Below are 26,961 nucleotides of genomic sequence, written 5' to 3'. Positions count from 1 at the left end.
CTCTGCTGCATACTTCTACCATGATGTAGCTCCTCACAACAGAAGCAAGCAAGGAACCAAAGGGTCAACACTGTGAGCCTGAAGACATTTTTTTTTTCACTTTATAAATTGATTTATCTTGAGGATTTTTATAGTGATAGAAGGATAACATACTGCATGCAGGTCAAGTACAAATTAACTATAGGCCTCATCTGATCTCAGGCAGAGCCCTGCATCTCCTGTAACGTTCTGAGAAAACAATAAGTTATACCTTCCAACCATTAGGCATTGCAATTATTTATTTTTAAATATTCGCAAGTTTTATTCTGAAATACACGAGCACACACATCCATCTATTTTTGCTCCACTACTTTATTATTTTGATATTCATTTTAAATAAGTTAAATAATAATATTCATTTTAAATTAAGTTTACTTGTGATCATTTAATGAATAACAAGAAAATAATTATAACTCAAACTTGCCTGTGTGATTGGGTGAGAGTGTATGTAGTGGGGGGCAATTTTCTAGACTCTTTTCTCAAAAGAGGCTGTAAGCTTTGAGACACTGTAAGAGGAAAAACTATTTTTTTTTCATTTTTAAAGAGCAGCATGGTCTCATTCCTTTCTGTTATCAATTTGCTCCTTTTTCTTGCTTCTTTCTGATGACCACTTTCCTTGGTTATTCCTAAGCATTGCATGTTTAAGAATGGGAATTTTTAGCATTGTCTTCTGACTGTTAGTTGACATACTTCAGGAAGGAAAATCCACTGATTTTTGCTAAGCTAGTCAGTGAGTGGGTTCTTTCTCCATGGGTAAGCACTTACTTGAGCTATAAGTACTTGGACTGGATAAGATGTGAGTGTGTAAATCAAACACAGAAACTTAGGCCTATACTTCAACAGTTGTTTTGGTTGCGATTATGTGTTCCAAGCTTGCATTCAGTTTGCTTTGTTACCTCAAAAAAAATGTAAAATAAAATGATGCTATGGAGTAGATCCTTGAGTAATGATATCTGATGCATTCTGCTACTAAAATTGTGGTTGACTCTTGATATACTCAGAGTTAACTTATATTTGTGCACTGAAAATCACAACATACAAATACTTTTTAAAGTCAACTTTAGTTGCATTGTAACCAGAAGTGTTCAAGTTTAAGTTCCTTGTATTTTTTATTTTGAGATTCTTTTAAAAATGCATAATTACATATGTATGTAATTCAATTCTTTACCCTATACTTTCATAGAGCATAGTCTACATTCAAAGAACTGTGTAAAGGGCTTTCTAGGTATTCAATATTTTAAGTTGTATCTTTTCTAATCATTTCCCTAACAGTTTGTCCAGTTCTCAGGTTTCCACCTCACTTTGGTCACCTCAATGGAAACCCGGACAAAATTTAATTGGGTATTTTATACAATAGCCACTTTTATTGCTTTGCACAGAGGGACACAGTAGAGTGACCCTAAAAAACTCACATTTATTGTAGAAATATTCTTGAGGAATCCTCTGTGACATTACAGAAGATTATTTTTTGTTGTTTGTTTGCATGTGGGCATGTGTGCAGATATTGTAACTGTCTTTCTGATTCACCATTGGAAAAGTTAGAGCTAAAGCTATAATCTCAGCTAGGCAGTGGTCAATACTCTCAGACAACATCTATATTTGTACTAATACATTATTTCTTTGACGTTATTTCCTTATTTTTATGTTTATCACATCCGTTTTTATGCTGGATCACATAGCACTAATGGATAAAAGACACAAGGACCTCAGGCACACATGTGCTATCCTCAAGAAAGGAATGCATGGAGAAAGAAGAAGAAGAAAGAAAGAAGGTTCAGAAAGAGAAATGGGAGAAGAGCAGCCTCAAAGGGTGATGAACAGTGTGCCTGCAAATGGGATCTCTTTCAAAAAGGTATTTTATTTGAATTGTACCATATTTTAAATAACTATTGTAAATAATTTAAAGTATTTGCCAATGTTTAAAAATATCATAAAATCGCATTTTGGTTTCTGTTGAAAGTTTGGCAGGCATGAGAAAATTATATTTACATTGCTTCATGGAAACACTCAGTTATAGCTGAGTAGTTACTGCTTGCTTTAGGCAAACAGACATCCTTCCAAATGATAATACAGAATATAGTTGTATATTTAGAAGGGTATCTTATGTCCCCTTAATATATCTATATTGCTTATTTGACTTTTATACACAGTTAAGATTTTGATCACTTTGTTATTATCCTTGGTTTTTAATTTACTTTTTATATTTTCTGAAGTAGAGAGGTGCTCAGTGTTAAAGGACACACATGCAGGTACATAAATAAAGGCTTACCCTTTATTCACTGTTTTGAAATAGAGTAGAAGAGGTTTCCATAAATGTAAGAAAGGAAGCAGAGTCGTGGAGTCATGATAGCTTCCATGGAGATGTGTGTTCTGCATAACAATTTGGAACCACATTAACATAAAAGTATGGGCTAACTGATTTTTGGTTCTCTATAGGTATTTACATGGTGACATGGCTAGGTCCACAGCACAGTCAGGTCCACCTAAGCTTTACTCATACAATGCTGCATGCTGCTGTTTTAACCATGAAAACAATCCATGTTTGTTCATACTTGATGAGACTTTCAATACACTGGCTGAGAATAAGTATATCATCAGCTGGAAAATAGTATGTTAATGGCAAAGAGATTCAAGAGCATAAAGAAAGCAGATTGGCAACTGCCATTCAACAGAGGAAAGCACAGTATGACACTCTACTAAGCAGCTATGAAAAATTGGTGCTCTGGATGGCATGCTAAATGGGGTATGCCTGTAAATATGCCATGAGGCACCATGCGATAACAGATAGAAAGGAGTAGGCAGTAATGGGGGAAAGACAAATTAATTGTACCTGGGGATATCCTGGAGACCTGGTAGAAGAGTGAGGTTATCAACAGGGATTTGAGCAAACTTGGCTTACGTTGATGAAAAAGATGAAAAAAGATGTAGAATATTCATCACTCAGGATAACATTTTATCTTAAGTCTAAATTAAACTTGCATAGAAATAAACATTTATGACAATTAGGGCTACAGCCTGAAGCATTTTGGCTCACAAACTAAGTGCCTTGGTTAATGAGCAAAGATTTCCGTTCCTTTGCATGCATAAATACTAAGTGCAGAATTTATCATTCACTAAATCGTATCTGCTTTTTTCCTGCATTTCACCAGTGGTTGCGTCAATTGTCATTTAACTGCTCTAAATAATGTGCTCTCTTCCCTGTTGTATTAAGCTATTTCTACCAAGGCTAATGATTTTCTGATTTCCACATGCCAGTGATTTTTGGCAGTAACAAATGATGCCTCTCTTTTGCATGTTGCAAGTAGCTTAAATTATATTTTACATACCCATTTAAGGGATCATTAGTTAAGTTAATATCCTTGCTATTCAGGAGCACCCAGCATTTTTCTAAAGCATGGTCTAACTAAACACTACAATATTTTATAGTATTTCAATAGTTAAAAATTAATTTTTATAACTGTATACAACTTACAACTGAATATACCATTTTTCTTTCTTATCTGTTGATATTCATATTCTTTGGACCTCTGAAGAAGATAATGACATTTTTATAAACTTTAGAGAACAAGTACCATCAGTTGGAAAGAAAAATAAACTTGTTTGAATTGTGGACCCACAGTTTACTGTTCAGACATTTATACACTATATCTTCTGTGCTTTTCTAGATAGCGCTGTTTAGATAAGTATGATATAGAGTGGAAGGAAATTTGAAAATGTTCATGAAAAGTTTGTGGGTTTTTTTCTTAATTCACTGATTAAGGCCCTGTCTTCCTTCAACTCTGTAAAATCTACCATGAGTATATGAGATATAAAATAGAAGGATTTTGTTTTAACATCGATGACAGATCAGTAAGGAGATGGCTTTTTACACTGAGCAGGAGCAAAAGGGCAACTGAATATCCTTTGTTGAGATAAGCTTAAGTATACATGGATCTGTCTTGCTCCTAATCATAGATCAAACATTGAACAAAACAGATACAGTTCCTTAGTTTAGCCTTTTATTTGGAGTCCTATCTAAATTATATTGTGCCACCAGAGTGGTAGTACACTGATTTCTTTATATTGAAGGATATCTGGGTCCCTGTGCTCCACAGCAGCTTTCATTAACGGGGTACTGGGATATTAGTCCATCAAAGGGCAGGCAACCAGAGAAGGTAGAGCCAACATCACCCTCAATGGATTCCAAATATTGAAAATTATCCAAGTGAATAGCTAGCAGATTGTCAAATAATCTTCCTGACAGGAATTAGCTGCATTAATTTCTGAGTATGGGTAGATTATTTTAGATATGGGAGATGATGTTTACATATATGAAATAAAGTATAAAATCCAGTGATGACAAACTTCACAGAACCATCAGGAGCCATTATATATTTTCTCCTTAATCATAGCCTATTTGTAACCATGAGAAAAGAAAACATGTTTCATGGGAAAAAGGTGGAGATTAATAATTAATGTTTAACATGTTTTGAAAGGGCTTGGCTTAGAAAGCCCCAGTAAATCTTTGATGGTTTAGACCACGGGAAAACATGTGAAAGAGTATCAGGGATCCTTCTAAATAAAGAAGTATGAGAATTTGATCTAAATGGCTGTGAACCATAGGTTAAAAGTGTGGGTCTGTTGGAAATTGGAAATATCCTAGATAGTGCAGGAAGCACCTAAGATGCATGAGAAATGCCTGGGAAGAAACCTACCATATATTTGAAAATTAGGAAATACTATATGCTATATGATTATTTTGTAGTGGCAATTACAAAAGGCTTCTTCCTGATGCACCAGGAAAGTAAGTGTGAGGACACATGGTTGGTGTCCTTAAGGGTAGCAGTCTAAAGAGTTCTTCATTTATGTTGACAGGGAAGAGGTATGAGAATCATTGACAACTTGAGATCAGAAAGGGAGGAAACGACACCCTTAGTAAGTTCAATAGCACATCATGTAAATGCTTCATATTTAAAATTGAAAAGTAGTTGTGAGCAAAAGAAAGACAATGTGCATGGTTTGGACTCATGCTTTAGTCTGCCATTCATGTACTGCTTGAAGGAGCTAGAGTATGTGCTGCTACCCCGCATGCATTTCAATTTCAAGCATAGACCTGGGTAACACTAATGCGCTGCTGTTGTCTCTAATATACCTTATATATCTTACCTGATTTTGCTTTGCAATTAGATTCTGGCATTTTCTTGATACTCTGGCTATAATAATCATTTTATAGATCATCAATCTCCCTAAAGCTATTTTGCTGGAGGGCATTTATATATGAACTAATAGCATCACTTTTTATATGGAGGAGACAGAAAAGGAGGAGGAGGAGGCAAATGTGGCTGAATGTGGGAGGCAAAACAGGCAGCACCAGCCTCTGTTCATTTACCACTATGTATGGCCTGAAAGGAAGGCACCACAATAATGGCTCAATCACTCTTAATTTTATCAACTAAAAAGGTCTTCTTAAGAATTATCTTGAAATAGGAAATGATATCCTGTGTGATAAAGAATAAAATCTGGGATTTATAGTAAGTGCCTGAAAACATTTCAGAGGTAATGAAACAGGCTTAAAGAAAGCTAAGCCACTGGCCTAATATGAAAGGAGACAGGTATCAACGTCAAATTTAAACCCAGCCTTGATTTCCCTGAGACCATCTTTAACCACTTTGGTACAGAACAGTGTCTCCCTGAGCTGGATATAAAGGTATTTGCACACTCTAAATGAAAACATAAAATTTCATGTATTTTCAAAATGCAAAAATTGTTTTAGCTAGTAGTTACCTGTTATTGTCTTTTATTGGTTCTTAGTACATAATAGAAGATGAACCTCAATTTTGTTCCCTTTTGCACCCCCTGGTGGAACTATTAGTATGAATAAAATGTCCAAGTTTGAATTCAAACAAGAAATATGGTTATTTTTTCCCTCCAAACACTGATCAAATTGAAAGAGTTAAATCGAATATTTTTTTTGAGAGAGAGAGAATTTTTTAACATTTAAATTTTTTTTTTTTCAGTTTTCAGCGGACACAACATCTTTATTTGTATGTGGCGCTGAGGATCAACCCAGGGCCGCGCGCATGCCAGACAAGCGCGATACCGCTTGAGCCACATCCCCAGCCCTTCTAATAGGATTATTGTAATTAGTGATACTTAAAATCATTTCCATACTTCCCTGGAACCTTTTTAATAACACTAAATATAATCCAACTTCTCTTCCTAACATATGTATATAATATACATATACCCCCATATATTCTAGATTCTATACTGACATAATTAATAACACTGAAATGGAACTCAGCAGAGACCTCATTTAAAGTATACAAATATTTTTCTGACTTTCAGTGTATGCATTTATTCACATATTTATTTTTCTCAAAGGCTTTCTTTTTCTCTTCTGTCTAAAAAACTACTTGGGTATTCACAAAGGAGCATCAGAAAATATCACAGCTTGAACATATATGTGTACAGACACATATGAAATATTTTCAAAAAAATGGGATCTGTTGTAGAGTGGATTTAACATGAAAATGAACTATCTTTATTTGTTAGCATACTACTTCTGTTTATATTCTCAGTACCATTTTGAAATTTAATCTTTTTTTCTCATCAGCACAAAAGGGATTCTAATATTGTGACATAGAAAAGATTATAATTGCTTAATTATTTGTGCAATATGGCAAATACAAATTTTGCACATATCAACAGAGATGTTATGTGGAATAAAAATGTTTTCATTATGTATTTGGGTTTTGAACAAATGTGCTTATGTCTTAAGTGAATCTGCTAAGCTGATGAAGCAAGGAAATATATGTTTGTATACTAAATCATGTATGTATCTATAAATATTTCTGAATACAGCCATCACATATATAGTAAACAAAACATTGAAATCTCCACTTATAATGCATTGCCATATAGGTCATTTCTTGCTGTCTGTAAATTCTTACTCTAACAATGATAATGTGGCTCCCACCCACTGCTGTATATTCACTTACCGTCCCACACCAGCATACAAGCACAGCAATAGCAGAAGAGCTAACCCATACTGTCATGGGAATCTTTTCCAGCAAGAGTAGAGTTTCTATGTGTACTTTCTTTTTCCTTAAATCTTAAAGATTTAGCTGATTTCCAAAGTCTCTTAGGCTAAGGTTTTCCTTCATCTGCTTCAGTAAAACTGTTTTATATATTTGTAAGAGAGATTCTTTTTACATATCCTGCTTTCCATCCAGGTGTCCTCCCATTTCATTCATATATATGTGTGTGTGTGTATTTAGTTATTATCCTATTTAATGTGTGTGTATATATATATATATACACACACACACATATACATACACACACATATACAGATACACATATACATATGCATGTATACATACATACATATGTATGAACACACATATATTATGCATATACATGTGCATGTGTATATGTTAATAGTTACATGTGTATGCATATACATAAGTTTGCATACATTAAGATTCACCTTTGCCAGAGATGGTGGCACATGCCTGTAATCCTATCAGCTTGGGAGGTTGAGGCAGGAGAACTGCAGGGTCAAAGCCAATTTTAACAACTTATGGAGGCTATAAGCAGTCTAGTGAAACCCTGTCTCAAAATAAAAATTAAAAAGGGCTGGGGCTGGGGATCATTCGTAAAATGCTCCTGGTTTCAATCCCAGGTACAAAAAAAATGTTTCACCCTTGGTGCTACTGTACTTTCTATCTTATAAAGAATTGGTCCATTTTATAGAAGTTGTCAAATTTGAGAACATAGATTTATCCATAAAAGTCAATATTTTTTTGTTTTAATTATAGCTGGGCTTTGTAATGAAGACATTTCTTTCATTTCTGGTATTGTTTACTTCTACCTTCTGTTTTTATTTTTTCTTTTGTGCCAGCAAGAGATATTTATCAATATTAATCTTTTGAAACATCAGGTTTTAGCTTAGTTATTATCCTATTTAATGCCATTGATTTTGGCTCCAATTTTCTTAAATGGCTATAAGTTTACTGAGGTAAAAATTTTATGTAATTATTTCTGATCTATCTTTCCTAATTAATAAATTGGTGATATGAATTTTCATCTCAGCACTGTTCGCACTGCATTCCACACATTTTGAAAGTTTTTTTTTTATTTTTACTTTTCTTGTTTTTCCATATTTAAAAATTTCTGAAATATCTTGAGGCTATTATGTTGTCGTTGTTCCTTGTTTTGTTAGAACTGTGTTTGTGTACTGTCAAGATTTTTCATGGATTTTCTAGCTGCCTTTTAGATACTGACTTCTAATTTAATTCCATTATTGTCTGAAAAATATACTTTATGTGATAAATGATTCCTGAAAAAACATATATATAAACATATTTTTGGCAAAAAAAGTAATCTATCTTAATGAATATTCTTTCAAGCTTAAGGCAAATATATGTTCTGTAGTTGTGAGATGGAATATTCTAAATTATCAGCTAGATCAAGTTGATTGTTAGTGTTATTAAGGTCAATTACATCATTACTGATTTTTACTTGTTTCATCTATAAATTACTGAAAGATGGTTACTAATGTCTCCAAGAATAACAGTGGATGTGTTTATTTCTCATTGTGGCCTATTTATTTTTTGCTCAACCTGGTTTTGATGCTCCTTTATGTTTCCACACTTAAAACTGCATGCTCCCAGGGATCTCACCTGTTGATCAATACATAATGTCCTTTTTTAAAAATACTGATAATTTGCCTTGACCTAAATTACCTTATGTGTGAAATTTACATAAAATTGTTATTGCTTTCTCTGGGTGAATGTAAGCACTTTATCTGCTCACAGCTTATAAGCAGGTATTATTTAAAAATTAGTGGTTTCTATATAATTTGTATTATGCTTTTAACTATTACAATATATCTCAAATGACACACCATCAATTCACATGCAGCACAAGTACTTCATAAAAGTATATCCAATTTTTCTTTTCTCTTCCCTTAAGATGTAGCTTTTATTTTTTCACATTATAATCACCCCATACTTGCTGCTATTAGTAATAATTTATATGTTAGTATTAAAAATAAGGGAAACTACTGTGCATTTTTCCTTCATTTGTTTCTTCTTGAACACATTTTATGGGTCCCAAGATTCTATCATTGCCTTCTTCCTGAAGAATTATTTAGCATTGATGAATTATCCCAGTTTTTACTTCTTTTGGAAAATCCTTATTTCTCATTTATCTTTGATGCATAATTTCTTTAGATGTGTAATTTTATGTGTTTTTCTTTTCAGTTTCTTCATTATCAACACTGAGTTTTCATTGGCCATGACCAATATATTGCTTAGTCAATGAAATACTTTTTTTTTTTTTTTTAACCAGGGACTGAACCTCGTGGTGCTTAACCACTGAACCACATCCCTATCCCATATTATTTATTTTGAAACAGGGTCTCACTAACTTGCTTTTGGCCATGCTAAGTTATGATCCCCTGCCTCAGCCTCCTGAGTTGCTGGAATTACAGGTCTGTGCCATTGTGCCTAGCTAAAGACATTTCTTTCTTTTTAATTCTTTGATATTGTTTCTTATTTTTGGCATATAATTTTGATTCTTTGTTAGAGTTTATATTTTCTACTTATATAAGCTAAGTGATTTTGCATGTTCCACTGGAGCCCCTAACACTTCCATCAAAATTATTTCCAGTTGCCTATCTGACAATTTCTAAATCTGTTCCATAGCTGAGCCTGTTTCTTAACTACTTCTGAAGTAGTGTAGCTCCAAACGCCATGTTGCAAACTGGTAAGATAAACCATAGTATGCCCTTATCCTCAGAACCTCCCTAATTCTTATCTGACTGCTAATACTGATCCTACTTCACTCCATCTCTACCTCAAAGGCTCACCAGCCGGTATGATTTTTATTTCTGTGACTATGATGATACTATTCATGAGAGGTAAAGAGTTGAAAGGCTTTTTTACTCTTAACTGAGAACTACAAAGATAATATTTAAAAGAGCAACTGCTGTTTGAAGAATTGGCAGTGATGAGAGGAGGATTAAATAGATTTTATTTAAGTTTTGTTAAGTGAAAATTACATAAAGATGAAGCTGAAGAGAATATTCTGTCTCAAAATGATATATTAAGAGTCAACAATGTTTATGTCTCTGTGAAAAAATAAAAATACATGTTTTTTTGTGGAATAAATTTGGCATATTAGCTTTTACACCTAACCACCTAATACATTATAACCAACTTTAACAATAGGAACAAGAAGTCTAAAAATGATGGAGTGGAGTAAAAATATTCAGCCACATACATTCTAAAATAAGAAGGTATTATATAGAAAATTTCTACACCTGCTTTAATGCCTTTAACTATATCAAGATTATATCCATTTTTAAAAATGCTCATTGAATAAAGTTTATATATTGTGGAAAATCTTGGAGATATTTAACCTATAAAAATAAAAGTTTAGTGAATATATGAAAAATTAAAATTTAAACAAATAAGAAATAGTTGAAAAGCAGAAACAATCATTTAAAAATGATAATTTGAGAATGGTAAGTCCTGCTAAAGGGCAATATTTTATACCTGTATGGGAATTCTATGTTTATTGAACTATCAATAACACAATTATTTTGTGTGTAAGAGATTAGGCTGACACACACACACACACACACACACACACACATATGCACACATCACATACACATGCAAACACATATTTGGATATGGCAAAAATCATCTCTAAGCTACTGTGGGGATTAGAACAGTAAAAGAAGTGAGTTTAATCCTTTTCTCTCATATAAGTACATAGAATTTAATCTTTTTTTTGAGTGACATTATAGTATGTCTGCATGCTTATGAAAATGCTCTGGTAGAGAGGAAATAACTAATGCACAATAAAGTCAGGCAATTGGACCACATCCTCACATCGTCCAGAGGAGATGGGATTCAGTCCATAAGGGAAGGGTTTAACCAGAACTAGGAGCACAGACAGCTCATCCATAACAACAGAAGTGATGGCAGAGGTTACTGGCACAACTGTTATTATGTTAGCTCATGTGTCTGTGGAAAACTTTGGAAGATCTACTCTGATTGCTTCTGTTTTCAAAGTGAAATGAGAATCAGTTAAACTAGCTAAATATGTGTCCAAGAATGCTTTCATTTAAAAAGTGAGGTGGTGTCAGATAATGCCCTATGTGAAATCTGAAAGTGAATTAAAAGCAACACTCTAAAACTGCATAGCTTTTCTATTCAGTATTATTTTTTGTCACCCTAGTCATTACTCAAAGTCTGATTACAGAGGCATAGCAGACAGGTGATTTTGCCAGGGGAGTATGCAGAGGAAGAATGGCAAGAATACCAGATCTGAATATAACCTATCAGTGAGGATTTGATGGAAGGGGTGAGGGAGTTGTTGAGACAGGCCATCTACCATGGCCTTGACCCTCCCTGAATGTTCTTCATGAATTTTCCATGAAAACAAGACCCAGACTTTTCTTTATCTGTGCTACTTTTGTAAGTGTTATTTATAGTAAGCAATTTTGAGGAAGCAGGTGATGCCTCTCTCTAGGACAAAGGGTGAGCTTGTTATAAAGGAGATGGACCCACACAGCTCTTTGTCCCTTGGGTGCAGTACAAACCCTTGCTGTGCATGGAAGCCACCCAGGTCACATTACTTCACTGCCAGGGAACCTGAGAGCAATAAGACTCAATATACACACAAAGCAAATATTGTTTGCATTGGTGTAAAGAAGTCCCTTGTTCCTCATCTGGAGTTCTCTGCATTCTTGCCAGCATCCATAAAGCCGTAACAGGTGATTAAACAGCTAGCAACAAGGGTAAAAGCCTAGATCTTTAAAGGAGTGAGGAAAAAGAGAAAGTTGGTATGTTAGTAATTGGGGTTCCTTGACTCACTTCTACTATGAGTAATTACATTATTCTATATATAATGAAGAAGTAAGAGCATTGAAGAAAGTCAGAAATATACTGAAGGTGATAGAGCTAATGTGCAGAGTTCAGCTAACATGCAAGGAGAGCAGCAGGTAAGGCGGATCAATTTTCTTCAGTATTATTTTGGACACCAAAGCTTATCATAAGGAAAAAGTACAGGCTAGGAATCAAACTCTCTTGGTAAAAATCCTAATTCCACAGACTTATAATTGCTTCACCTTGAGAGAATTAATTGACATATTTGAATATGTTTTCTTTTCTTTGCCCATAGCATAGGGGCCTGGTTCTTGGCAGGTGATTAATAACTGTTTCTTAAGGAGGAATGTACCTTTCTAAACATAAAGTGAGAATTAAATGGAATAATATATCTAAAGCATGCAAAACACAATAGGTAGCTGTGTAAATCTTGTTCAACTAACGGCTTCTTCCTACGAATGCTTTGATACAGGAAATTATTATGTGAAAATACCACATATGTTGAATTTCTATACCTCAGTGAACAAAACAATAATTGAATGAGACCCATGTGAACTCCTTATTATTTAAATTTGACTACCTTTACAAATCTACTCTAGCAAAAAGACTTTATCATAAATATGTTAACTTCAATTATTGTATTTTATAGATAGCAAAATGTGTATAGCTTTAGTTTTGTCAAATCAAGTACCTACTTGTGATTCACCTTGACTTTAAACTCTCTCACTTTAACAATTTCAATGGAATTGTTGTCAACAAGATGAAAGAGAAAAGTGAGATTCAATGTGGATATTATATGAGATTTAAAATTCAGAAATATTCAGAAAACACTTCTTTAAAAAAATGTTTCACCTAAAATTCAACTGAATTAAAGAACATACTGTAGCAGTATTAAATAAATGCCTCATGTTCTAATGCGTTAGATACAATAATGAAACACAAAACATTACAAACCCATTAAGCATACATGAGTTGAAGCTCTTCTCACCTACTTGTGTTGTAAAACTGATCCATCTTTTAAATGCCCATGGTCTTTTATCATTCCAGAATCACACAAAGTAAAAATTTACCAACAATGCTTCCATTTTACTTCAGACTAATTTTCAATTTGGTTTGAAATTTGCTTTGTTGGTTAAATATTGCAATTCAAAGCAAAATTGTAGAAATGAAATCCAGAAAAGATCCATAAATTTCTCATGAAATCAACATTTACATATAGGTCTGAAATCAAAATTAACGCCATAACTTTGATGGTTTTTCATGTAGCAATGTCAAGTAATGTTTGTTCTTAATTTCCATTGAGAGCAATTTTTACCTCTCAGAGGTAGTCTAGATTAACTCGTATAATCTAAATCTTTCAACCAGATATGACTTTTTCTTTATCACAATATTTAATGTGTCTTTTTCTGTACCCTCCTCCACTATTCTCAAATAATTTTAGAAATATTTTAGGCAATACATAGCCTTTGGGGATATAATTAGAAAATTGCATTAACATAAAGCACACATGCCATTTAACACATGCAAATCAATAAGATGAGCTTTCTAAGCTTAGTAATTTTAGTATATCTAATGCTAGTTTTAGAAGTGAAAGATTAACAGTGTAAATAAATGTAATTTTGATCCTTTTTTTACTTACATGCAGGAGATAGTGGTTGATATTAGAACTATTAAAATGAAGTCAGATATAATCCATAGTGCCACCTCCTCCACACACATTTGCTTTTAGTGGAACATAAAAATATGTGCATATGATATAGGTGTGCCATTACAGATTGTTTCCCAACATATGGAAGTAGGCTGTGAGGAGCATCCCATCCCAATTTTATTCCCTAGGGACTACTAGAAATAATAATAATAATAATAATAATAATAATAATAATAATAATAATAATATTAATAACCCCTTAGCTATGTGGGATACTTTGAAGCCCTTCAGTACATTCTTGGAATTGCACATTGTTCAAAACAATGGATATGCTATGCTTTTTTCAATACATAATATACCTATGATAATGTTTAATTCACAAATTAGGCACAGTAAAAATTTAACTAAATAACAAAGTACAACAATATTATATATAAAAATATACTACAATAAGTTAAATGAATACAGTCTCTCTTCCTATGTTTATCAAGATATCTTACTGTACTATATTAACTCTTCTTGTGATAATGTGGGATGACTTAATAGGCACATGATGAGGTGAAATGAGGTGAATAACATTATTTTAGCCATTAATTAAGGATTATTTGAATACAAGCACTGCAATATTGTGACACTTGGTATAAAAACTAGACTAAATTACTGATGGGTGGGTAGCTTATATAGCATGGATACATTGAACAGAGGGATGGGGCATGTCCAGGATAGGATGCAGAAAGACAATATGATTTTTTTCACTAATTATGCATGCAATTAAACTTTTGTTTATATTTGAAATGTTCAGGTTATTATTTTTGAGCTGTGTTTGGTAGTGAGCAATTGAAACATGAAAAGGGAACCCATAGAAAAGGGAGGATCACTGTATAATCACAACAATCACAATTAAATTATTTTATAGACATTTTTAAGTAACCAAAAGTTAATATTTTATTTGTTTTCTTTCCTAAATTAATGTGGAGGGTTCCAATAATAATAGGATTGGGAGGAAATCACTGTCACTATTATAGAAAGCTAAGTATTGGATTCATAATTGATGACAGGGGAGAATTTTTCTCATTATAACGATCAGAAATACAGAATTATTTACATGTCACAAATTATAACTAAGATCTTAACTGTCATTATTGAAATGTTTCTAATATGCATTTTTAGAAGTAGCAGATAAAAGGAAAGACAATAATGATAAAGATATTAGATCAGCTCTATGTGCAATGAAACACACCCAAATAATTTCAGAGACTTTCTTTTATGGCAACAGAACTAGCCACATGGAAAATATAGATCAAGAATGTCCTCAGTTTTTCTTATTGCTACTTTTTGGACAATGCTAATATTGTAACAACTACATAGACATCTATCACCCTTACATACATACATACATACATACATAACACATATGTACATATAATCATGTTGTTAAACACAAATATATGTTTGTATGCACTTAGATATTTATATATTACTTTCAAAATTAATGTTAATTTCTCAAAAATTATCTAAATTGAATGTCTCATAATCTAAAGTTATCAAAATGTAGAGAACATGGGGGTTGGACTGACTACAAAATTAATCTTCTGTCTCAGAAAGAATAACAGGTTGACATTTTAAAAACTCATTTTGAGGGAAAAAGAACAGATTGAGAAGATCTCCACATAATCTCTAAAAGGATACAGTTTTCAATGAGCATGAATTACATTCTATTTTATGCAAGGTTTTTTACTACTGTAATACTTTCTGATATATTGAGTTATAACCCCCTACCCATAGAAGCAGCTTTTGATTTGATTTTCATTGCCTTGGGCAAGCATGATTGAGGACCCATAAGACTGTAGAAGATGATGATTGATTCTTTTGATTCTAGGAGATAATAGAAAGTGTTTAAATTGATTGTGTTAAAAAATCTGAGGATGAATTGGGACTTTAGGCAAATTTCATAGAAGATTTTTAATCTTCGATTTGTTCAAATTTGTAACACAGGAAACAGAAAAGATTTGCATCATTTCTTGTCAAATTCCTTTCTATTTTATATGAATCACTTTTTTTTTTCCTTTTCAGTTCCTATGTGACTCTTTCATTCCTAGAATTAGAGGTGTTGGGATGTTTAAATTTAAAAAAAAATCAAAGTTATATGTAAAGCCAAACTTAAGCCACATTTAGACTACAATCAGTCAAAGAAGTTTAAAAAAATCAGTGGCAAAAAGAATAGTGAACCTGTGTGATTTTGTTTAAGATTATAGAATTTAACATTCTATGACCACCTTGGGTAGTATTTCAAAACTGCTCTTGGGACACCAATTGTCCTATCAGTAGCTCACCCTGTTGGGTACATAAGAGGCATGTCATATAACTTGTTAATGCTAATATGTAAAGTATTGACATTTGCAAATTAATTCCTTTTATCATATAAATTAGACAAGATGCAAAATTATACTGATGGTAACCTTGCTTCCACAGAGCTTACTGTTCCTATGCACCTGTGTTCCTAGGAGGTACCATCACTCAAAAGATATAAGGGTTTGTTGAGGTTGGAAATCATGGCAGGGTTTGGAGTTATTTGTGCTTTCATGCCTCCTTGAACTTGTTTTAGGTCTCCAATACAGATTGTCTGACTAGTTTCCCATTTCCACAAGGGAGTATTTTAGTGATAGAGAATCTTTTAGTGTTGTGTTAGATGGTATTTGAGCTTGTGCTTTCAAATCACTTTCCATGAAATTAGAAACTTGTTAGTCAATTGGATCATGAAAGAAAAGAACACAAAGAAGCTGGTGGAGATTACTTGGAATGTATTGGAGAGACCCAAGATATGGGGGTAACTATAAAGTTGTCTAATTCAATGATTAAACAGTCTTACTTTCCTCTTAGGCCATATGATGTGACAGAGAATTTGAGAATACCCACTTTGGTGAAAAATAAATACATTTTGGAAATGATCAAACAAGTCTTCTGTTTCACTTTAAGATTTTTAACCATGTGAACATGAGCAACTATAAGCTCTCTGATCCATAAATTCATTCAAATACTGAAGAGAACATTTTTGAAAAATTATACAATCTTACTACTGTCTATAAAATTAATACCTTTCTGAATTCTTAAGTGGAATAACTCAACAATAGCTCTCAACATATACACATACTCTCTCTGTGTGTACATGTATCTCTACACTTACACTGTATTTAGTAGTGTCCTGCACTTTTCTAAGCAGTCTTATGAATATTAACCCAGATTAACTTTCCAATAGCTCTGTGAGATAGATGGTGTTACTTGCCCGTTTTCTGATGGAGAAAATGAGCCATGGAAGGGTTAAATGGCTTGCACAAGATCACCCAGAAAGGTAAGGCAAGATTGTACCAATATGTTCATATCATGGAACACTTAACTGTATTATCCTCCTATACCAAAAAGTAAAAACTCCCCAGTTGTCTGCCCTCGGAAAGCTTCATTTAGAGGAAGAATTCTGTCAACTTGAATCTTTCCATCTTTAGAATTACTTAATAAAATTTTGAGATAATTTCCTCTATTTGATTTTTTGTACATTGATTTTTGTGACACTTCCCCTGGAGACATGCTTAAAGAGAAATTTTATTTCGTAATTTGGACTGAGATAGTTAACCATTAACCTCATCATCACGGTAAAACTGAAATAACAATTGTAGGGACATATAGGAGTCCTTCGACTTCTTTCAACTTTACATGTTTGTCCAAAGCATTCTTTCTCATTGAAACTTTTCTCTGTCCTGTTCCTTACATCATTACACAAAGAAAAGCCTTACTGTAGAACTCTGAACTTAAAATATTAAGTTTGAATATCTTATATAATAATAATTTTCAACATCCCCCACATAAAGGCATGTAAATAAGTGAATAACAGACATTATAAAATTTTTCTTTGTTGGCTTCCAGTTTCTTTATATCATTAAATATTTCAATTGATAAATAAATAAAATAATGGGTGCCCAATAAATGTGACCACATGGAAGAGCTATGAAAAAGATCCATGTTTCCCTTTATTTCCACAATGATTAAAGAAAATCTGCATGGAAAAAGAAAACATGATACAATATTAAAAACTGGATTAAAATGATGTCCTTTCCAATTGTTATTTTGCCATTATAGAACTTGGATATTTATATTTGTGCATGAAAAAAAAATGTGTATTTTTTTATCTCTAGGAACATCTCACATTGTAAAATGCCTCTTTAATCATAAGTTCTAGTCACAAACATGGCACCAGACATGTCTGAACATATTTCTCTTTTGTAGTAAGGTGCATATAATGGATATCATATGTCAATTTACCTGAGTTACAAGGTAACTTAGTATTTTGTTAACCATATTCAGAGTCTTTTGTTATGAGGTTAACATTTGAATGGAGTAAAGAAGTTTGGTCTCCTTAGAATGAGTGGCGCCCTCATCCAACCTATTAAAGGCCTAAGTAGAGGAAAACAATGCATAAGAACATTCACTCCCTCTCCTGAAACCCTCTGTGCTTGGACATAGGACTTCTGCTCTTGGACTTGGACTGGAATGGACACCATCAGCTCTTAGGCCCTTGGACTGCAGATCTTGGATCTTCTTAGCCTCCATAGTTTTGCATACTAACTCCTTAGAATAAATCTTTTGTTCTGTCTTTCTGCAGAATGCTAACTCATATATGTCCTAAGCAGATTTAACACAATCCTGTTGCCTTGGAATATTTTATAGTTTATGGGTTTTGTGTGTTTCTATAATGTTATCATATGTGACTTTTTATTCCTCAACCTATAATAAGTCAGTGTAGTTTTTCTGAATGTGATATTCTACATTCTGCCCTAAATTTAGTAATGCAGGTTAAAAGAGGTAATTAATGTGAAACTTTTTATGATGTTTATCTAAAATTAGGTATGAATCAAAAAAAGGAGTATTATAGGTTTTGACCTATTTTGCTTTGTATGTTTTTATTGTCGCCTTCAATGTACAAATTAAGAATATGAATCATGGGGTCAGGAGGACTTAAATTCCTGCTGCCTCATTCATTAAAGTATCTGACCTCTATGGGTATCAGTTCTTCATTGTATAAAGGTGGCAATAATATTCATTATAAAGAGTTGTTGTGAAAAATAAATGAGAAATTGGATGGAAAGCTCCTTTTATGTGGCAAATAATAAGCAAACACTTGACGGGAGCCATCTAAAAGAATATTAATTCTAATTTTGTTAAATTGGAAAGCATGGGTAGATCAGTACTCCATCACATATTAGTTGATCACTTCATCTACACATCATATTGTTTTCAAGTGTTTTCATGTAGTCTATGTGTAATGAGGACAGAAAACAGGGCAGTGATGAGCACAGAATTGAGAGTTGAGTCTCAGGTTTGGCACCTACTATCTGCTCATTCTTTTTTTTTTTTAATATTTAATCTCCATGCACCTCATTTAAAATGAGAATCACAATATGTACCTCACCAGGACCTATGAAAACTGGGTGACCATGTATAACAAAGTCATTAAAAGAGTTAATTATTAAAATCATCATTATCTTAAATTGATTTAATCAGTACACGTGATATATGTGCACTGAAATATCATACTGGACCTCATATGATGGACAATTATATTTGTTAATTAAAATTTTTAAATGTTTAAAAAAATGGAAATGCTAACTACCCTGATTTGATTATCATACATTATATACACGTATCAAATTATCACACTTTACCACATATATAGGTGCAATTAAAAATAACTTAAGATGGGCTGGGAATGTAGCTCAGTGGTAGCGCACTTGCCTAGCACTTGTGAGGTTCTGGGTTCAATTCTTAGCACCACATATAAATGAGTAAAATAAAGGTCCATCAACAACTAAGAATATATATATATAAATAAACATTTTTTAAAAAATTAATTAAAAATACATAAATTCACTATGTGAAGGAGTTTACACAATATTTATTTTAAATAGGTAATTGGCATATTCTTTTATTCTGTCTCATGGAGAAATAATAATAATAATAATATTGAGGATAGACATCAACCCTGAGTGCAAAAAATAAGGAAGGCTATTACCTACAAAAATTTAAACGGATCATAACACTGACTACAAATAACCTCCTTTTTCTTATCCCAACATCCCGGCAGTCCCAAGTAATCTTCCTGCTTGTTATCAGTCACTCTTACCCACCCACCTTGGTTACCTCTGGTAACAAATTACTTAGTTATTTTACAATATTTTTAGTCTTTACTCTAATATATATTGTCATGATCATTCTATGTGTGTTTGTTAGAACATAAAAGGATTAAATAATTTCATTTTATTAAAAAAAATTCAATACCATTTAACTTTACAAATCATTTTAATCAGGCATATCAAAATACTTGACTCCTAACCACAAAATCATTGCTTTATTCAATTTAAATTTGTTAACAAATGGAGTATATATTTTTTCTAAGTGTAAAAGTAACAATGTCATTGAAGAATCCAAGATTCTAAAATTGACAATTCTCCCACTTGGAACTATACCAAACTGTTGAAATTCCATTCAGCTCCTTCTCAGCAAGCAAGAAATTCAGTGTTTGACTTGTCACGTATTTCTTCTATAATATTCAGTGCCTCTGTCTTAGTTTAATATGTACAATATGTCTGACTTAGAATAGCTCCCCATTCAAAATGTATTTCTTAAGAAAAAGGGACTGCTAGAGAATGAACCTCAGTAGAATATATACAATGGTTTTGAGGAATAAAATAACTATATTCTTTCTTGTAAATGGAGAAGAGAAGTAATATCCCAAGCTTTTTTAAAAATAAAATATACAAATAAATCTTTCTCTATCAATTCTGTAACTATATGAATAAATGCTTATTGAAATTTTTAGATATATCAGAAATCAGAATATTCATTGCAGATTTTGCTATCCAGCCCTAAAATTTACATAAGCAGGACAATATAAAGTCATTCTGAAATTATGGAGTCATTATGATACATATTCTATCATTTGTCATGACATTCAGTCAAAAATTTGGGGATTTAAATAGCTATGAATACTATGTTTGTAAAACAAGGATAAACTTCTGAATTGTCATGTCATTGAAAGTCTAAACCATAAAATATTACAATGGTTCAATCTTAAATATCACCATGTTATTATCTGTAAATCCCTGCATGATTTATTTCATATTTTTTTGTGAGTTGGTATGTATATGTTCTGTTTAAAAAAAATGAAAAAAGCAAATATAGTAAATATTATCATAGTCTTCTTCAACAGTTATATTGCACTTGTGTTTTATGCTGCCTTTACATAATTCTCAAATATATTTCTCCAAACTGTATTATTCTTGCTATTATACTATATGTTTATGGTTATCCAAATGTCTCCTTTTGACTGTGTTTAATTTCAGTGCTGGCCTCATTTTGTCAGACACATGCACAGGAGAGTTGGAGGACACGTTTTTAACTAATGTGGAATGCACCTTATTATCCAAAACCATATTGTTATTTTGTATTTTTACATGTTGTGGAACCTAAAATATCAGTGCTGAAGATCTTTTTTTTTTCTTCCAGGAAAGCTTATTAGAGCATCAACAGAATCTTTTTTTTAATAAATTGCATTTAAAATGCATTTCCTCAACTGAACAAAATTATAACACGGCTCAAGTCTGTTTGCCTGGGAGTTCATAAGCACTTGCTCATTAGCTAGCAAAGATGCCCATTTCATTTTGAAAAGATTTTGTAAAACTTAGCAACCCAAAGCTTCTTGTTGGCTTTGTTTTAATAAATGAGTGTGGATAATCATCGGGGTGACATATTAATATAGAGAGCCTCATGTGTACCTTCACATAAAAATAGATTTATTTGACTCTTTTGGAAAGTATAGTTTAAGGAATGCTAGTGAGAAATCTCACCTATGATTCGGTTAAGAGCTGATTTTTTTTTTCTTGCCTGAAGGCAAGAACCAACCTTTTCGTAAAGGTTTTAAATATCTCTACTGTTTAAGTATTTTTGCCCTATCTCAAGTACTGTTTTGGGCTCAGGGCACATGCAGGAGAAACACAGTCTTGTATGAATATATCCCAAATATACAGAGGACTGACTACAAGACAGACCATAAAATGTATCTCTAGGACAGTAAATCAATGTGGAGGTCAAAATCAAGGAAGGTTTTATGAAACTCATAGAGGAGGTACGATTTGAAATGCTCCTTGATTTCTAGATAACCATTTGACATATAGAGATGGAGGAGAAAAGAAGGGGCCACAAACAAGAGAAAGAAGAAGTCACTATGGAATAGAAGTGTGAGGGCAAGTGACAAAAAGTTGGTGATAGATGTGAGCCAGTGTCATTGGTTCTCACACATCAGGGTTATGTTTGCATCCAAGTGTATAGTTCAGCATTTCTCAATTCATGGGCATGAGTCTGTACGTGGTAGAACAGATAGACCGGGCAATTATTATATGAGCAGGGCACTCCACTTGTTTTAACAGAAAGAAAAGAAAATGAACAGAATTAAAATAATGATTTATGAAAGTAAAGTTTAGAGTACCACAAATCATAACTCCTAACCACCATAACTACTAAAGATGTCAATGGTAGGGAACTTGGAACTGTCAAATGTACAACACATGTGTGGCTCATGTGCAGTTTTTTAATTTTATATGTGTTTTCATTGCCACCTACCTTTCACACACTCCTGTCTACTCAATGAAAACATTTTTGGGACAAGGGATTAACTTTGATATAAAGTGCAAAACTCTGCACTTAACTAATCTTTAAAAATGCAAATCAATCACATTCTTTAGGCTGCAACTGTGATTGCTTACTAATCTTCAGTGACATACATCACAAGAAATTGCAGTATGCCACTGATGCAGTGTGGGAACCAGGGAAAACAGTAAGTCACTGGACATTTTATTATTTATAAAATCAAATAATATAATGGAAATTATGCTCTGGCTATATGATTCTGAATGTCAATGGAATGCATCAGAGTGAGGAGAATATGCCACTCTAGAGAGAGGGGGTAAGAGAAAGAAGCAGGTGATGGCAGTAGTACAGAAAAAAAGGAACGTGTACAAATGTCACTCTAGAGATGGAAATAGAGGAGCAGCCCATTAATGACAGGGAAGGGCCCAAGAGAAGGCAAAGGGTAGGTTAATGACAGCCTAGGAGTCAGAAGAGATAAGACAGCTAGAAGAAGCAGTCAGGGAGGATGAGTTCACGGTTACACACTGAGGAACACGCAGCCGGAGATGGCCAGGTGGCAGAACAGCAGTCAGACATGAATCTGAAGAGACACAGAACAGCTATATGCGGAAGGTTATGCTGAGAGCCACCACTGAGTCTGTATGGCCCCTGGCATTTTGCCAATAGTATTGATTGACAGGGGAGGCATTAATATCCACCTCCGCTCCTTTTGAGTTCTCTCACTATTTTGGAGTTCTTGTGGGGATTTCCGGGGATACCCCAAGAGTTCCCATTGGTTGGGGAAGTGTAGGAGGAGGGATTTCCGGGAGAGATATTTCCGGCTGGGGGTTCCTGGACAAGCTGCGTAGCATTCGGGAGAATTCCCCAGGAGCGTGTGTGAGGTTTTTTTCTTGCAGTTCAAAAATAAAGTTTGTTCCTGCTTCAGTAGCTCCTGATTTGTACCCAGCCAGACTGCGGCAATTGGCGGCCCTTGCGGGGAACATCTGAAGCTTGGGGGTAAGTGAAATTGCTTGCCCCTAAGGGAAGGCGAGAGAATGGGTGACCATTTTAAAAAAACAATGTGTTCTTGTTTTGATTTGATTTGTGTTTGTTTCAAGCTGCCTATCCCTAGAATTTTCTCAGGCAGACTGGGAAAAATGGTTGGCTCAAGGTTTGAAGTTGTTCACCCCTGAGGAAGAGATAGAAATAGACCACAAATGCACATGTCAAGAAAATAGGAAAATGGATACAATGATTTTTTGTTCCGTTTTTGTTTCATTCTGTTTCGGTTTTGTTTTGTGTTATCTTATTGGGTTGCGATATCTTTATAAAAGATTAGAAATTAGTAAAAAACAAACTGAAAAAGTGTTAAGTAAATTGTTAGAGGTTCAGACCATGGAGAAAGACATTTTAGATCAAGCAACAGCGAAGGACTCTCAAGCTAGTCAGACAGAGGAAGAAAATGTAAAGGAAGAAAGCTTAGAGGAGAAACAGCTATTAGGGAAAAAGCTACAACAGGAGGCTGCTACTAACACCATTCTATCATCAGAGGGCGTAATTCAACCAACAGCTCCACCTATGGAGATAGCTGAGTGGCCCTCAACCCCAGTAGTTGATAGATGGGATCCTTAGACAGGACCTCAAAGATTAGTATGGCTGTTCTTAAGCAGGCAGGAGGGCAGCGAATTTACCGTGCTTCAGATTTCAAAACAGTGAAGCAGTTAAAGGAGGATGTAACAACTTATAGTCCTCAAGCACCCTTCACTGTAAGCATGGTCGAATCCATTACCAACTTGGACATGATGCCAGCAGATTGGGCTAGTATGTGTAAATCTGTGCTAAATGGAGGACAATATTTGTTATGGAAGGTTGCCAATGAGGAATTTTGCAGGGAGACAGCTAGGCGAAATGCAGCAGCCGGTTATCCTCAAAGAAATCTAGATATGTTGTTAGGAAAAAGACCTTATGAGGGTCAATGGCAAAAATTGAATATGATCCTGGCATATACAAACAAATTGCTGTAGATGCGGTTAGGGCATGGAAAACTTTACAGGGGCATGGAGATTTACAAGGTCAATTATCTAAGGTAATACAAGAAACTAATGAACCTTATGCTGAATTTGTAGATAGGCTTATTTGAGCAGCTTCCAGAATTTTGGGGGATACAGAACAAGCAATGCCATTTATAAAACAACTGGCTTATGACCAAGCAAATCGTTGCTGCAGAGAGGTCATTAGACCATGGAGACATGAAGATTTAAACACATATATTAAATTATGTAGAGACATTAATGAACAAGGACAAGTCTTGGCAACAGTACAACAGGCTTTAGATGCCAGGCCAAAAACATGCTACAATTGTGAACAAACAGGACATTTTAAAAGGAGTTGCCCCATAGGAGGAGGGTTTACCAAAGCTAGGTATCAAAGGAATAGAATACCAGGTATTTGCCCACGATGCCGTAGAGGAAGACATTGGGCTAATGAATGCCGTTCTCAAACCACCATAGAGGGTACTCTGTTATCAAAAAATGGACAAGGACCAGGTGTTTACCCACGATATCGTGGAGAAAGGCATCGGGTTCCATTGCCAAAAAACGGACAGGGGGGCCCAAGGCTCCGGGGCCCACGACCACAAATGTACGGGGCACTGGAGGAACCAAGAAACACCATGGAGGAACCCAGCAACACCATCAGGGTAGTGCCCAGGACATATTATCCATCAGATCTCTTATCAGACGAATCAGAGGGAGCGCAGGGTTGGACATCTGCACCTCCACCAGAGCAGTACTAACTCCAGAGATGGGAGTTCAAATCATTCCCACAGGAGTAAAAGGACCTCTTCCCCAAGGAACAGTAGGCTTATTGTTAGGACGCAGTTCTTCTATGCTAAAAGGACTTATGATAAGTCCCGGGGTAATTGATCCCAATTATGAAGGTGAAATAAAAATGATAGCTAGTTCTCCAAAGGGTATATCAGTAATTTCACCAGAAGATAGAATAGCACAGTTATTAATAATACCCAGCCTACATGATAAATTTTCCAGTATGGAAAGAGGTTCCAGAGGATTAGGCTCCACAGGTGTAGATTGGGCTATGCTGTCTTTGAATTTAGATTCTTGCCCAATGCTAAAACTAAATATTCAAGGACATGAATTTAATGGGCTACTGGATACAGGTGCAGACCTTAGCATCATATCTCATCAAGAATGGCCAAAACATTGGTCATTACAACAAGCCACTCAAACGCTTTGAGGCCTAGGAGTGGCAACTAATCCCCATAGAAGTGCAATGGTATTAGATTGGAAGGATCCTGAAGGATGTGAAGGAATTATACAGCCATATGTATTGGATCATCTTCCCATAAATTTATGGGGACGAGATGTCCTAGATCAATTAGGTTTGACATTAACAAATAACATCAATCCAAATGCACCCACTATTAGGGCTAGACAAGGTTTCAGGAAAGAAAAAAGATTAGGAGAACAAGGTATAGCAGCACCAATTCAAATAGATCAAGGAATAAATAGACGTGGACTGGGTTTTCAGAAGGGGTCACTGAAGCAATAAAAATTACTAGGAAATCAGATAGACCAGTATGGGTTCCTCAGTGGCCCCTGACTAAAGAAAAGATACAAGCAGCACATGACCTGGTCAAACAACAATTTGCGGAGGGACATATACAACCTTCCATATCTCCCTATAATACTCCCATTTTTGTCAGTAAAAAGAAATCTGGTAAATGGAGATTATTGCAAGATTTAAAAGCCATTAATAATGAGATGGTTATTATGGGACCTGCTCAATCAGGGATTCCTCATTTGTCTGCTTTGCCAAAAACCTGGTACGTTTTAGCTATAGATATTAAAGATTGGTTTTTTTTTTTTCAATTCCAATTCATCCTGAGGATAGTCCACGTTTTGCATTTACTATCCCTGCACTGAATCATGAAGATCCTGATCAGAGATATGAATGGAAAGTACTCCCTCAAGGGATGGCTAACAGCCCAACTATGTGACAAATTTATGTTAATAAAGCAATCCAGCCACTTAGAAATCAAAATCCTGAACTACAAATATTTCACTATATGGATGATGTATTGTTAGCACACAAAGATAAAAACACATTGCTAGAATGTTATGCCACACTTACAAATTTATTAAAAAATTATAATCTAGAGATAGCAATAGATAAAGTACAATTAAATTTTCCAATTAATTATTTAGGAGTTCTATTATCCTCAACCATGGTCCGTCCACCAAAAATTAAAATACGAGTAGATCAACTCAAATCACTTAACGACTTTCAAAACTTATTAGGAGACATAAATTGGATAAGGCCTTATCTAGGTATACCAACAGGAGTTGGGACCTTTATCTGATATCCTAAAAGGTCCATCAGAACCAAATTCACCCTGCATGTTAACTCCTGAAGCAAGAAAGGCATTAAAAATTATTGAAACATATATGGAAAATATGCATTTGGATAGAATTGATAAAACTTTGCCTTTATTATTTATTGTAATACCAACAAAAAATATTCCTACAGGAGTATTTTGGCAAGAAGGTCCATTATTGTGGATACATTTATCTTATTCTCCTAACACTATTCTTACTAGGTATCCTGAGGCTGTAGGACAATTAATACTCAAAGGAATAAAAAGAGCAAAGGGAGTGTTTGGAATTTCTCCCAATAAAATTATTATTCCATATACTA

Source organism: Ictidomys tridecemlineatus, chromosome 1 (assembly GCF_052094955.1).
Source record: "Ictidomys tridecemlineatus isolate mIctTri1 chromosome 1, mIctTri1.hap1, whole genome shotgun sequence".
NCBI lineage: Eukaryota > Metazoa > Chordata > Mammalia > Rodentia > Sciuridae > Ictidomys > Ictidomys tridecemlineatus.
The sequence above is the reverse complement of the archived record's forward strand: the minus strand, read 5'-3'. Positions refer to the sequence as shown.